Source organism: Limulus polyphemus, unplaced genomic scaffold (genome assembly GCF_000517525.1).
Source record: "Limulus polyphemus unplaced genomic scaffold, Limulus_polyphemus-2.1.2 Scaffold8529, whole genome shotgun sequence".
Taxonomy (NCBI): domain Eukaryota; kingdom Metazoa; phylum Arthropoda; class Merostomata; order Xiphosura; family Limulidae; genus Limulus; species Limulus polyphemus.
Genome location: NW_013674139.1, coordinates 21057 through 26402, shown reverse-complemented (window position 1 = coordinate 26402; position 5346 = coordinate 21057). Strand labels below are relative to the sequence as shown.

Genomic DNA, 5346 nt, shown 5'->3' with positions numbered 1-5346 from the left:
AGAGTTAACTCAAGACAACTGGTAAAGCCGTGTATGCGAGCCGAAAATAGGACAGGAAGAAGAGGTTCTGTGCTGCTTTTTGGGGAGAGAACCAAGGTAACCAGTTCCAAGCAAATATGCGATCTGTAATAAAACATAAGTTATAAATTTTTAAAACTTGAAATTTTGACGTGACTTAATTCCCAGTTACTCTCCAACCGGTATTTATTTATTCTAAACAATATTCTCATCAATATATGAGAAGGAGAAAAAAAAATCAATCGCACATGCCAGAAAACCGACTAATTGGGCTGAACTCCCAGTAAACAAACATATCTATTGGCAGATGTTTCGGTCTTGATGTATCCAGGAGTTAACTAGAAACTTCGGGAAATAACGTGGGGTGGTCAGAAACGTTAAGTTTCTCTTCATCCCGCTCGCGGAAGATCATTATGGCTTTACGAGGAAGATTGTAAGTTTTAGGCTAAATGAACTTGACAAACATCTGCCCTCACTTCCAGTGAATGAACGCTACTTTATCGGTAAACAGTTGCTTAGCAACGTGACAAGTAATAAAAGGTAGATCCCCTGGTGGGTTTGATATCGTTTTTCAGTTGAGAACCAATTTGTATTTCACTTGGCCTATAATTATGTTCAGAAGTTTTATAAACTTATATTGGTAATATCTAAAGACATTTTACAAAATGCTTGAACGTTTCTAGGGATTATTAAACATCGGTGATTGTTTTTGCTTCACTTTAGATACTAGAAATTTGTTAATATTTCTGTGACTTTTGATTATATCTTTTACTTAGTTTCGAAATGCATAGTTGCAAAACGAATTTAAAGAATGTTTACGGGATGTCGGCGATCCGAGTTCAAGTTTCCAAATTGTGTAAAGCTGTAAGGCAGGATTATGCGTTGATTCGATCTTTGTTAAAACGTACATTCAAAGTAAACTATTATCATTCCCAGGGTAGTAAAACTCAACCAGAAGACGATGAAGCTAACCCTAAAAGAAGAGTAGACAAGATATTTGAACAGCTTGACAAGGTTAGTAAGTAATGCAGAGTATGGCTTTGAATAAGTTATTAAGAAAAATACAAGAGAAAATTTATTATATATTTTACAACATACGAGTATTTAAAATTGTTTTATCTTAATAGAGAATTTACAATTATCTTTATTTTCCATCATATAGATGAATGTCTTATTTAAATAATAAACAGAACCAAAAATATTTCGTGATTTATGATCATTTTTTGTTTTATAAAATAGAATGACAAGTAAGAGCAGTCATGAAATAAACGTGAACACTGCAAAGTTCAATTATGCTTTTAAAAAGTTTGAAGAATTTTTGTTGGTTTGGATCATTAAACAAATCACTTTTTTTTGTCACGTGTTATTAGGGTCTATTGATTTGGCTCATTACATCATGACACTTTCGTTGCTCAGAGAAACTATGAATTTGTTTAAAATCCGTAGTTGTAAAAAGACTAAATTCGAGTTGATTTAATTTCCTAGAACGAAGGCAACAAGACCCCGAATGTACAAAAGAATGATCTAAAGCCACTCAAGTCAGTCTTATTCTAAAAGTCATTAACTTTGGACCTGATAATTCTTCAGAAGAAAATTACTTAAAAGTAGGGTGATATCTTTATTTTGTTAAAACAAGAACATAAAAGTAGAAAAACGTTGAGGTATTTCAGCGAGGGTTTGAACAGTTAAAGCTAGATGTTTCATATATTTCGTGGACGTATTTTGAAGTATCATTGAATGAACGAAAATAAAATATATTTTAGGATAAAATAATATCGACCAATTTCTTCTTAGAAATGTTATGTTGAGATTTAGCGGTGAACTTTCAAGCATATGTTACGAACATCACAAAGGTTAAACTTCTGATACTGGGTTTTTCAAACATGGATAGAATCTACATTTTTTTTGTCCTAGAATCAAGACAACAAACTGTCAATGGAGGAATTCCAGGAAGGATCCAAACAAGACCCGAAGATAGTCCAAGCCCTGTCTTTGTATGGCTCGTGATTTTTGTTGTTTCTATCAGTTTTCATCCTCTGCTTGTAAGATTATAGTTTTTGGTGACGTGAACATTCCAAATTCACTACAGTGATCAATAACTTTAGTTTCCTTTTATGATCTTGGTTTTCTCCATCAGTTCATATTCTTGATATTCTAATACAGATTTGGTTTCTTCTAGAAACGTAAATCAATTTCATTCCACTCGGTATTCCTTTGTCTTGATTCCATAATTCAAAATGTTACACTAGGGTCCTTTGTTGCTCAGACAAACTGATAAATTATTAACAATCTGTAACTATAAAAATAAAAAGCCTTAGAATAAAGCTTGCAGTCACTCTTAACTTATAAGTTTCTAAACAACAACGGGAACAGTTTCCAAAATGTTATCGGTATGTAGTCCAACACTATTAGACAGGATAATTAAACAAAAAGAAATAGATTTAATCATATAGTTTAATACAATCAGCATTTCAAATTTTTAACATTAGTTAACTTTGTTATGATATAATTTAAATATCTTAACATGTTCATGCAACCTTTTTGCAATTCCCTGAGCATGTACATTTCAAGTTTTTAATCTCTTTTTTCTGTTTGTATGAAATGTTTTTTGTTTTTTTTTGTACAGTGGCATGACGATGTGTATCAAAGAGTTTCTTAAACCTGTTGTTTAATAAAGATTCGTACAATATTCATTTGAATGGAAAATATAATTTGGAACCCATGGAACTGTAATAAGCTATATAATTTGGAACCCATGGAACTGTAATAAGCTATATAATTTGGAACCCATGGAACTGTAATAAGCTATATTCGCCTCTAATAACACTCATTTGTCAACAGCTATGAAAAAAACTGAAAAAAAAATGGTTCCAGTTACAACATATTCACTGGAACTGTAAAAACAAAATAAATTATTCATGCAAATGAAAATATATTTTCATATTAAATCCTTTTAAATATAAAAACTCAGATTATGACCTTATGGGAGAAGCATAAAGTATTTAATCAGTATCTCTTATTCGAGTGAGACAAAGATGACAAATAATTTAACGATCACAAGGAATATTTAAACTTCTAAAATCATTAAACAATGTGAGGTCCTCAACCTATAATTATGTCTCTTTTGAACTTGACATACTGAGAGCGAAAAGTTACATGAATTGAAAGCAGTGGGTGTTCTTACATTAAACAAGGGGATCCTCAATTTGAAATTCATTTAGACAGGATTAGAATAAAATAATCTGTGGTACCTTTTTAAATCTTTTTATTAGCTATATGTTTATGCATCAGCGATACCAAGAGTGGGGCGCTCGTATACCCGATTCGATTTTATTATTCCTCAGGATCTCTACCACCTTACCCTCAAATTGAAATTCTTTAGGCAGGATTAGAGTAAATTAATATATGAAACCTTGGGTGTGGTCAAATACATCAATCGAAAGGGTTTGTCCTCCTGAGTCCAAAATTGTGAATTGATCTCAAATTAGTTAAGAGATGACGGAGCTATGGGCTTAAAGTTTGTACTTGAAAAGCTCGGAGCCATTCTATGGTCCTCTATCCCTAAGAGGAGGGAACATACAATTGACCAACAAGTGTGGCATTCGCTGATTAAATCTAGTGATAGATCAACCGACTATGTAATGAAAGATTTACAAAACCAAAAATCAAAAACTTGTAAATAGAGGTAAACATAGTTTTGTATGAAGATATTAGGGAATAGAAAATTTATCTCTTAATGAACCCAATGTAATGAAACATGATATTTACCGAAAATCAGGTTATATTCTGGCATTTTATCGGAAGCAATTCTCTAAATTACATCTTCCATTCCAATGGTTACATGGAAACATGGAGATGATTTGGTGAAAACAGAGAATTTTGGTTATATCAATTTGGAAAGTAAATTCACACAGAGTATGTTTTGAATGAAGTATGTTAATTGATCATAAAATATTCATATATCTGCAGAGGGATCCAGAAATTGGATTATTTTTTGTTTTTTTAAATAAAGAAACAAATAATTTTGATGTGCATCAATATTACGGAATTATCAACTTATTATGGAATTTTACATAATGGGAAGTAATGTGGTGTATTATTGTTTATAATACCTGTTTGGTATGGAGAAATTGGGATATTTATTATTATATTACAAGATAATAGATACATCTAGATTCTATTAACACAAAAAATAAACACAGCGTTTAAACAATTTGAATGTTTTATCAAACAAGTCTAACTCTACCTTCTAGACGACCTTAACAATACTGTTTTAATACAGTTCTTATTTTTTAAAATATTATTTTTCTTATGGACATAAACATTTTCAGTCATTCTACAGTTAATAACTCATGTTTGGGAAAGAACAATGTTTGTTTGTTTGTTTTTTGAATTTCGCGCAAAGCTACACGAGGGCTATCTGTGCTAGCCGTCCCTAATTTTGCAGTGTAAGACTAGAGGAAAGGTCATCACCACCCACCGCCAACTCTTGGGCTACTGTTATACCAACGAATAGTGGGATTGACCGTCACATTATAATGCCCCCACGGCTGAAAGGGCGAGCATGTTTGGTGGGACGGGGGATTCGAACTCGCGACCCACAGATTGCGAGTCGAGTGCCCTAACCACCTGGCCATGGAAAGAACAATGACTTAGAATTTTTATCATAACCTTATCATTTGAATTCATTTAAATATAATTATTAAACTCTTAAAAAAATACTGAACGAAATGATTTTTCTAATTAGCTAGTATTTTAGTAATCTACTTCTGCTCAAATGTGCAAAAGCTCATGTTGTTATTAATTATTTGATGCATTAAAATTTTTAAACTATGTTTAATTTTACTTACAGTAGCTATGGTGAGTATTTTAGCTACCTTCTTCGTTACACAAATCCTGTTGTTTGTATTCATAACCCTAAGAAATCATTGATTTTATAAATGTTTTTTTCATTCAATATCTCAAGTTCAAAAGAGACGTTCATTACAGATTGATGACTTTATTTAATGATTTTTAGAAAGTTATTGTAAATATTTTCGGTAACTTATAAATTATTTGTCATATTTGTTTCTCTGGAATGAAAAATACTTGATAATAAAGCATCGTAAAAAAGTTCATGATTCATTCCTAAAATCATATCTGTTGTTATTTTATGAAAAATTATTAAACTCCAAGATATCTTTTTATCTACTTTTAAAGCGTTCATTTATCTTACAACGCTAAAAACCTGGTTTCGATAGTCACGGTAGGCACAGCACGGATAGTGCACCGTGTAATTTTGTATTTAACTTGGTAAAAGAGTAGCCCAAGAGTTGGCGGTGGGTGGTG

At 31.7% G+C, this 5346-nt stretch overlaps 1 long non-coding RNA gene across 1 annotated transcript; it reads left to right on the top strand.

Moving 5' to 3' along the window:
* The first annotated feature begins 604 nt into the window (after window positions 1–604).
* Window positions 605–2711, top strand: LOC111083199. Its single transcript, XR_002608867.1, has 3 exons — window positions 605–717; window positions 955–1032; window positions 1933–2711. It is a non-coding gene; the product is annotated as an uncharacterized LOC111083199 (long non-coding RNA).
* Window positions 2712–5346: the final 2635 nt, after the last annotated feature.